Genomic DNA, 10,990 nt, shown 5'->3' on the forward strand with positions numbered 1-10,990 from the left:
CCGTGCCGCGGCCGTGCTCTGTCGTCGGCCTTGGCTGACGCCGGCCCGCGGCTCGACGGTGGCCGTGCTGCTGCCCTGTTCCTCCTTCGTTCTTCTGGTTCTTCTTGCTCGCTTTCTGTGCCCTTTACTGTACTCTTTTCCCCCTCTCTTCGCAGGTCGTCCGTGTGCTGGGATTGCCGCGTCTGGTGCTGGTGGCTGCTTCGTATCTCCTGCTATTCGATTCTTCCCGTGGTGAGCCCCGTCCTACTCTCCCCTGTATCTTCCAATCCTGCAAAAAAACGTGTGTGCTTGAACCTGTCTTCAGATTAACAAATCACACCTGGTTAATCCATTCAACAAATATCTATTCCCCAACGAGGCACCTGTAGAAGGAGAGGGAGTAACAAAAGTTCTACTTTATATTAGTTTTTGGCCAAGGAGGATTTCTAACATCATGTGAGGGCTTCTAATATCATACTGTCTAGAGGTGATTAGCAATACACACTGTCTACAGGTGATTTGTTCTTGGTTTTGTTATGTGATTACGGTGCAGAAAATAGCTCTTTACGTTGCAGTGTTCTTCAGCCATGTGACTTCTACAATCAATTAACCGCAGATTTTACATAAATAGGCACGATACACACTAGACCAAGAAATAGACACACCAATGCCCCTTAGCTGATGACTGATGATGGTTAGTCATCTATTAATATAGTCTCTAACCACAATTACTGTCAGCAGGTTTATGTTCAGCTCCATACACTTCCACGTATTATTCCTGTGAAGATTTTTATTTCTCTTGAATCAGTAATCGGACAGTTCAACAGGTAGAGGGAATAGGGAAGGGGGGAGGGGGAGAAAAAGTTTGTTTCCACCGAGTAATTGTTGTTTCGGCTTGGGTTGTAGGGTAGGCTAGAACCTGTTCTCCTTCCCTATTGGTGTGTAGGGTTCAGGCCTGGTAACTTATTTGTTCTCAGAGAGGGATGAGATGATTCAATTTGTATATGATGATAGTGCTCTGCAAGGGGAAATACAGAACTACATTTCCTAATCACGAGGTCGTGCTCGAGCATTTTTTTTTCGAGAATGAAACAGCTCGAGCATGGCCAGCAAGACTTAAGGACGTGGTCTCCACATTATTAATCATATCCCTCTCATAAATATTTATGTCATTTTCCTCTATTTAATTCCCACAGGTTACATATCTGTTTTTTTTATTTGATTAGATTTGTGATGCTTGCAAGCTATTTGATCCAGAAAGGAGCTCTTGGTGTGGGCTGCCAATTGTTCTATCCAGAAAATTGATTCCATATTTTTCTACACGTTAGTCATTTGTATGGTGCGGGTTCACGAACAATAAATGGTTGTTGAATGATTCCATATTTTCGCTATTTGAGTGCCCAGTTCATACATGTTTTGATTCTTTATGTTTCTTTTCTAATTTATTCATGAGGTATTCAAAGTTTTCCCCTTGTAACAGCCTGGTCATAACTAATTATTGGTCACCATCTTTAATTATGCAACACGTTTTGGGTATAATTTCTATTAATATATATGTTGCTCGCAACAGTGACCAGTGAGCAAAATGCCTTACTGCTTCTCATAGGATGCTTTCTCAGTTATACTACTTTAATATATCTCAGGTCTCCAAAATTATAATATCATTAACTTGATAAAATATTTCTATTGTTTTGCAGTTCTACTATACAAGAGCATTTCATTTGTGAGCGTGGATGAGGTTTCCAAAAACGAATCTGGAGGGGCGGAACACATTGCCATCGGTTTTTGGTACGTGGAGTTCAGTCTTCACACTGATTATCATGGCTCCATGTGTTTACTGACTATCCATATCCAGGCTGCATTTCAAAGATGTCTTCCTCATTTTTTTAAGCTGATGCAAAGTATGATTTAGTTATTTGTTATCTTAACATAACTATTAATCTATTATACATCTATGTTAAATCATAATACAAAATAAATTTCTCCTTCGAGCTAAGATGTTTATTTCTTGAATATGCAGGCTATTGTATTTGTCGGCGTGTCATGCTTTAGATTTCTTCACAGACAGATGTAGGTCTCATCACCTAATGCAATAGCCATTGTGTGTATTATGAAAATTGTTGATGTGGCGTAAGGGCAAATTACTCAACTCCTCATTCTGCAAATGGACGGCCAGTGGCGCTATAAACTTGAATCTTCTTCGTCGGATCAACAGCGCATGGTGCAGGGGCATTGTAGAACTCGTCGAGTGGCCTGCCCGAAGGTTTGGAGCGGTAGGGCAGGCAGAGGCAGCGGTGCTTCACTGGTACCAGGCATACCAATGCCAGCTGAAGCCTGCATACTAAGCACAAATTGGTATCCGGTGGCGGGCACCACCATCTCCATTGCAGGAGTCGTTGTTTTGACAGAGAGCGTCTCGCAATCGGGCTGTCACCACTCTGCTCTCGATCAAAAAGAAACATATTATACGCAGAGACCTCAGCCCAAGAAATGAATTGCAAGCATAAAAACAGACTGCAATCCAAGTAACAAAATTGAAAGGAAGAAGACATACATGTGACTCCGTAGCTGAAACTTCAAGCCCCCCTCATTGCCATGATATTGCTCTCCTCGTTGGAACAAAACCAAGGAACATACACAAAGGAGTAAGATATGTTGCTAGTCCAGAGGAAGGAGACAACATACGGGATCTGTGCCCATTCCTTTTCCTTGCAAAATCTACCTATCCTGTATAAAAAACAAGGTGTTATGCAACCAAAAGATCAGAGAACTTATCACACCGTATTGCTTATGGCAAGAAAATGAGTCAAGGAAGAAATATACCTTTGCATATTTGTCTCTTCTGGTTCTTCAAGATTTTTTTGTGCCTGGATCAGCAACAACCAACAGCCTCATAATCCCAACACTCACAGCTGAAATAAAAATGGAACATAAACGAAAATTTCAGAGCAAACACCTAATCCTCTCCTAGTCGTAGATGATTTCTGACCAAATAAAAACTCTCCTGCTACCATGGACTCCTCCCTACTTGGGGGTCGAGATCTAGAGATAGAGGGGAGAGAGGGAGGGAGAGGCGGAGGAGGAAGACAGGAGGAAAACATGCAGCAGCACCGGCTTAGTGCCCAATGATACAAACCCTGAAGGAAATTAGGAAACGAAAATTCAGCTGTGAGAACTGACTTACCTTTTTCCTCATCGGGACTGGATGCCTGTGGTTATCCTACGCAATGCTGTTCTTGTCACCTGGACTCCCGTCGCTCCTTGTACCGCCCGAAGCTAGCAGCGACATGCCGACGACCAGAGGTAGCCGTGTAGCCGATGATGCGCGAACGAAGGTCGGAACCCTCCCCTGCCCAGCCACTACGCTCATTGACACACAGAGAGAGAGAGAGAGAGGAAGTGAGGCTGGAGAAAGAAAGGGGGTGCAGAGGATTCAGAGGAAGGCGCGGTCACAGCGCCATACCTGCCCGATGAACTCGTGGTCGAGGTGGCTGTATCCGACCTCTCACTCTCCCTGCTTGCCGGCCCGCCTCCGCGCCGGAGGCGTCTCCGCCACCCAGCTGCCTCCCGAGGTCGCGCCGCATGCAGATCGGCGTGCGCCCCACCCGATGCCATGGCGCAGCCACCTGCTGATGGGGAATAGAGAAGGCGTGCCCCTCTCCCTGCTTGCTGGACCACCTCCACAGCGACGATGTCGTCGCCACCCAACTGCCTCCCAAGGACACGTCGCACGTCGATCGGCGCCGCCCCGCCCCGATGCCATGGCGCCGCCGCCTAGTGTTGGGGAATAGAGAGGAGGAGGGTGCGGCTCGGTGTGCAGCAACGTTGGCTGTGGCCAGGGGAGGGAGGGGAGCAGGCCACCGAAGGGGAAAGGAGAAAGGAGAAAATGAGAAAATGAGAGACAAACGGTTGGTTCGCTGGGGAACTGATGCAACCGCTTTGACTACTCCAGAAAGGCTAGAGGCACGCACGGAAGGATGAGGAAAATTGTTTATCACCCTCTTTAAAAATGGTACAGAGCACAAAAGGTACACACAGGAAAACACCTGCAGTAATAAAACTATCTAAACCATACGTGTCAGCCCAACATTAATCTAAAAAAAAATCCAAGATTAGGAGAAAAAAGATGCTTGTTAAGGTTTAATATAGTAGTTATATTGGATGCCTCCTCCTTTCGCGTGAGATGGTGTTGTATGGGTCTGTAAAACTTTTAACGGGGTTTGCTGTTGGTGGGGACACAGTGGCAATTGTCCTATTAAGGGAAATCAAGAAGAGATCTCTTTCTTAAAAAATCATGTTTGTCCTTTCTATGTAGATTAATTAAGATTGAAAAATATTTTTCAGTGGTACATAGCAAATTTAAAGTTTCTTGTATTTTGAAAGTAAAACATATACTAAAAATTATCCAAAAATCAAGATCTTCGTATAGCCAAAAATTAAAACCTCCATGGTGTTAGAGTATACGTACGGTTTAGGTAATCTAGGATAGAGATAAATCTCGTGTCTTGTCTTGCACTCCAAGATGATCCCTGTACGCCTATATATACTCGCCCATGAGGCTCAATAATACATCCATCATATTCCGCCAATATCTCTCTATCCTTCAACATGGTATCAGAGCGGCGCCGATCTTGACCTAGCCGCCGCCGCACTTCCGCACCGCGCCACCCCTGGGGAGATCGATCTCCATGATCTACTACGGGGGCCGCGCAAACCGTATGAGGGTTCGTCCGCCGATCCGTTGATCCGCTGCCTTCGAGTCTTTTTTTTCCAATCCATAGATTGGTTTTCTTTTTGCTTCGTCGGTCGCTCGACCGGCGTTTTTCTTTTTTGGTTTACCGATCATAGATCGGATTGAGTCGCCCATCGCCGTCGTCCACTTGCGCCTCTACTCCGATAACGGCATCGACCTGCACCGGCCATCAACCACACGGCACAGCCTCACGCACCGCACACGGGACGCCCCTACGTGCATCGTAGCAGGCTGTTCTTGCTCGCACGGTCTCCATCGCCGGTTCGTCTTCACCGTCATCGCCCAGGACATCACCGACAACGTCGCCAACGACTCCTATCTACGACGCGTAGTCCACGCCAGGGCACGTGTAGCGCCGCCGTCGGTCTGATCAACCGGCCCACACACGTCTACGCACTACAAGAAATCTGCCATAAGTTGACAAAAAAAAGGTGTCACTGACGGTTACTTGTGACGTTACGGTGACGCTTTTCAAAACGTCAAAAGTTGGGAGTCAGCAGTGACTGCTTACGACGTTCCACTTGAAAACGTCGTAGATCTTTGTGACATTTGCAAACGTCACTGACGGCATGACGTTCCCAAAACGTCATGGGCACCTGCCCCCGAGTCCAGCGTGGCAATCCGACATGGCAAAATTGTGACGAATTAGAAACGTCATTATCTGAATTCAGCCCGGTCCATTCATCTCCTTATGTGGGCTGAGCCCATTAGTACTGATTATTTTTTTCGGCTTTGTTGGGCCTTGGCCTTTTTAGTTTTTTTTTAGCTTATTACCTCGGCCTTTTTAGCTTTTTTTTTCAACAGCCTTTTTAGCTGTTGTACTTACTGGGCATGGGCCAATTTTCATTGGGCCTAGCCTATTTAAAGTCTTGGGCCGTGGCCTTTTAGGACCCATTACAGTTTTGGGCCGTGGCCTTTTTAGGACCCATTACAGTTTTGGGTCGTGGCCTTTTTAGGACCCATTACAGTTTTGGGCCGTGGCCTTTTTTAGGACCCATTACAGTTTTGGGCCGTGGCCTTTTTAGTGTCCGTTACACTTTTGGGCCTCGGCCTTTTTAGGGTCCATTATGGTTTTGGGCCTTGGCCTTTTAGGGTCCATGAAGATTTTGGGCCTAGGCCTTTTTAGGGTCCACAAAGGTTTTGGGCCTCAGCCTATTTAGGGTCAATTATTTGTTGGGATGTAGCCTTTCAAGAACCCATATATTTCTAGGCTACTTTGGGCCTTGGCCTTTTAAGAGCCCACAATAGCCCAACAGTGCATATATTAAATTAGGAAATTCAACAGCAAAATATAAAAGACAGCATTTCAAATCTGCAAATTTCACAGCAGAGTCACAGCAGCAAAATGACCAGGTTTACAGATTCACCAACATGTCAAGAAAGTTCACAGATTCACTATAAGATCAACCACTTCGCAATAAGAAGTTCACAAATATGACCAAGTTATTGTCACGCTGCCAGGATGTGACCAAGTTCCATGGCGGGACACAAAAAAGGGATACGACCAGCAGCAGGAGCTAATTCGCAGAAGCTCCGAAGATGGACATCATGTGAGCAAGCCTCCTATCACTTTCCTCAGTACGCTTGAGGAGCTCCATGTAGTCCTTGTCACGCTGAGCTTGTGCCGCTTCATTTGCCGCTTGCTTCTCCTTCTGGGCAGCTGCTTCTTCCATGATGGCAGCAAACTGCTGCTTCATCTGTTCAGCTTCCTCCTGGGACCTCTTCAGCTGTGCTTCCAGGTCATGAACATGCGCCGATACAGTAGCTGCGGTGGGCTTGTTGAGCTTGACAGTGGAACTGGGCTGAAGTCCAGCATTCTTCAGGAAAGTGTTGTGCTTGGCTTACTTGCTAAGAACCTTTGCAACAACAGCGACTGCAGACCTTGGTGGTGCACCTTCTGGCACAGGAATAGCCATCTCAGCTTCCATATCAGCCTGGAGATCCGTTTCCAAAAGATTCATCAATTCAGGAAAAGCACAGGTCCAAGAATGGTTCACAAAAGTGAAATGAACAAGCACTTACTATTGCAGCTAGAGCTTCCTCAGAGAAACCATCCTTCTTGCTGTGATGGGTCGCCTTAAAGATGTCGACTGCATCTAGCTCTTCACCTCTGCGCTCCTCCCTCTGGAAATGATGTTCACCAAGAATCAGAACATAAAGCTTGTGGAGACAAGAGTAAGATGCAAAAGGAAATTCTGTAAGAGTGTTCTTACAGTTGCATACGAGATGAGCAGCATAGCTACGAGAGCCGATCTTTTGGCCAAATTTGACCGCAAAGACGACTGTCCTTGTTCTTGGTACATGTGTTCTGCAGAAGGGCACAATCATGATATTCAGCAATGTGCACACTATAACGATGAGCATCATGTCTACCATGCAAGCACTAATGACTGCAACTGAAGCAAAAAACATACCCTGTGTCTTGGGGTTACCCACAGAGCAGTTAGAGCTTCCCATTCTTCATCTGAGACATCCTTAACAGGGGACTTGATGCTGACTTCATTCTTTGGTACTTTGTCGAAGTAGTCCCTTTTCAGGATGTAGCGCCTGTTCTTCGACACTTTCCGCAGTACGTCATAGCAAGCCTTCTGGATGTCTTCCGACTCTGTGTCCATGTTGAAATTTGCCTACAAAGCAAACAAGGGCAAGGACGAGGTTAGTTATCATGAACTATGAACAATCAAGCAAGCACTCCTATCATCTAACTAATGAACTGGTGATGAAGAAGATTACCCCCATCTTTCCAACGAAGTCGGCCAACAAATTCTCATCCCTCTTGTACAACTTGAAATGCGGAAGGAGTGGCATCTGGCCTCTTGCAAGCATTCCACCCTCCGATGCAAACTTGGCAGCAGGCAAAGGCTTCTCAGGACGTTTCAGCCCTGGAGGAATCTCAATGGTAAGCTTGACTCCCATCCCCTTGCAAATATGCTCCAGCCCGGTGCCCTTCCTTTTACGGCCACCTGCAGCAGTGGTTCCACCTGAATAGCATACATACAAAGATCATGTCAGAAAGGAGCACCCACATCCAAAAGACTTTATAAAGATAAACAAAAAAGGCAGTAGATAGTGAGGACAGCTGTCCAACAAAAACTTGCCTTCATCATCCTCAGGATCAAGAAAACCATCAGAATCAAAGTGCTGATGGTCCATGACATCAGATGCAGTAGGACCTGTGTCCCTGCGAACAGTGCTTCCTTCATTGATCCTTTCATCAATCTGCGGTGAGCTACTGCGATTGTTGCAGGGCGGAGTATCTTCATTGTTGGTTGCAGACGCTTCACTTGATGTCATCCTGGTGACTCTTTTGGAAGGAGCCTCAGCAACAGGTTCCAGATGCCTCTTTCTCCCTCCTGGAGCATCAGCAAACACTCTACCAGGAGGCATTGAACTTTGTTCCTTTTGCAACCTCTTACTCCTCCTCCCTGGGCTTGTCTTTCCAACAGATGCCTTTTTCTTTCTACTCTTGGGATCCTTCAATGCCTCGCAAAAATAGCAAAACAAAAATGGCATTACATCACAGGTTATAGCAAGACAGAAATAAGAAAACAGATACAAGTAATGCCATCCCTCCAAAGATGATAAGCAGAATGCACCTTCTCAATGTGCTCCCCTATACTCCCTTCAACCTCCCCATCCTCCTGGTCAACCAATTGGTCATTGCTCGGATGATAATCTGAGCTCTCGCCTTGTGTTATTGCAGATGACTCATCATTTGAAAGTGTGGAACCACCTCCACCTCGACCACCACGTGACTTCCTAAATATTGACACTACGGCAGGAATACCCAGGGACTGCAAGACACGGTTGTTCCGCATCATTTTCCTAGCCCTGTCCTTCTCTATCTCGGTGAGGGGCGCTTCTTTACATGTATGGGAGAAATATGTAACCATTAGATTGATGGTTGAAATGCATAGAAGCAAGCCAACTCTAACAACTAAGGTAAATTGTTTAATCATAGCAATTTTCAGCTTTTAGTTTCATTTAATCCTAGGGTACAGAAATATTCAGACAGAACCAAAAAACCCCAGCACCCGATTAAAAGCATCAATTAGACACGATGATGTTAGGATGAATGTCAACACCCGGATTTTTAAGTCCAGATGCCTGTTATGTCATACATCGCAATCCCAGGAATATTGTTGTTGCGAGACCTAACAGTTGAATATCATAAGTCATCATTCATTACATACCATAGTCGTCTTACAAATTCAGATCACCTGATCCATATTACACAAATATTTGATCTATCGATCAACGAACAAACACAAGTTCATAGCGGAAGCGTAAGATAGAAGGGACTCTCTAGTCCACAGGCCAACGTCTGACGTCAGAAGATTCCCTAGTTGTCGTAGGCGTCCTGCTGGTCGTCATCTTGATAGTTCTGCTCCTCTTCATAGTCTGGCCATTTGAATAGCCAGGGACACAGCCGTGAGTACTTTAAAGTACTCGCAAACTAATACTAATGTAAGTACTAACATTGCTATTAAGGGGTGCTAAGCTCTAGTTTATTTTGCATAAAGCCAATTTTAGTTCACAAGTATTTGAGAAAAGACTTATCCAAGTGCTAACTAACTCAAGTGGGAACATTAGTGTCATTCCCACAACTCTGTTGTGATTCAAAATCAAAGTCACCTTTCAAATTCAAATCCACAAGTCACCATTCATATTTTTAGCAAGGTTCTGATGACGGAACAGTATGGCCTTTTCCAACTGTCCATGACCGCGGACGCGGCTATTCGAATAGGTTAAACTCTCCAGAGATTGTACACTTGTGCCACAACAATTGCAATAGTTCGTCAGGGGTAACTGGCCCTGATTTATCGTACGCAGTACGCGAACTACCAATCCTAACCTTTCATTTACATACTCTAGTATAGGCACCTCTCCCTATGAGCTTGGCCTCCCGGTGAAAACAAACCGTCAACCCGGGAACTGCACAGGGCTTGGGTAGGACATTCACCTCATTTCACGTCAATTCACTTTCGATGGAGGTAGCCTCGGCATAACCCCGATGACGCTTGTTCAGAGGGAACCCATACTAAAATACATAAGTTTCCAGCTAAGCCTTACCCAAGTTCAGGTATTGTGGGGGTACTTGAGTTTCCAGCTAAGCCTTACCCAAGTTCAGGAATGGTATCGCATCCGAACCCAACCATCAGTTTTGGTAAAATTCACCAATTCATTCACCAGTCATATTCACCTTCAAAATCTTTCAATAGAATGACTTATCATTCCAAAGTTTTCAAAGTCATTTCATTTCACAAGTTCCCGACTAGAGTAGTCATTTTTAATTTAGCACTAGCATCTAAGTATGAGGGGTGCTAAGTAATTTGCTTGCTTCAAGGCTAACATTGATACTCTTGTACTAATCCAATACTAACCAAGTGAATCATAAATCAAAAAAGTACTTTGATAAAACAAAGGTAATTAAAGCTTGTAAAGTAAAACTGGGAAGTAGGATCATGAACATAAAAAAGGGGTGATGCCTTGCTCATGGTGAGCTTTGCACTTTGCAAGAGTATTATCTTTCCTTGGTTGGGGAATTGGTCAAAGTGGTCTTCTTCTCCTTGGAAGTAGGCCTCCTCCTCCTCTGGATACTCCTTGGTATTAGCGTCTAAAATACGAATACGAGGTATACCATCATCATACCACACTTAAGTACAAGACTAAGCACACACATGAATCACACAACTTAAGCTAGCATCACACACTACTTATTAAGTTGGTGGAGGTGTTTTTTTCTTATTTAAGAAAAATAATTTCCTCTCATACTAACTTAGGTGTTACTTTTAATTACTTAGAGAAAATAATTTCCTCTCATTATCTTATTAAGATTTAATTTCTCTCATGAATAATATATGACCTAGGTTGACCAAAGTCAACCTCTTCATACTTATCATTTAAGAAAAAGATTTAAATGGGGTGAAGCACCTCATACAATTTAATCCTAACATGGTAATGATTTAATATCATCCAACAAATCATATGAGAACCTATAGACCAGGGTCTCTATCTCACTTTGAAATGTTCATGACAAGATTTAAATGAGAGAGAAACTCCCATGTGAATTTTAAATAGTTTTGGACAATATCATTTACTAGAAATAGCCATATAGTCCTTTAATTAAACTAGGCCATGAGAATGTACAGAACCCATATCATATTTTTACATAGTAAATTAGAGTTTGTGAAATGTGAATTATAGCAATTGGATTCACTTAAAAATTCAAATAGGTTGATTTTCTAGATTTATTTG

Source organism: Lolium perenne, chromosome 3 (genome assembly GCF_019359855.2).
Source record: "Lolium perenne isolate Kyuss_39 chromosome 3, Kyuss_2.0, whole genome shotgun sequence".
Classification (NCBI taxonomy): domain Eukaryota; kingdom Viridiplantae; phylum Streptophyta; class Magnoliopsida; order Poales; family Poaceae; genus Lolium; species Lolium perenne.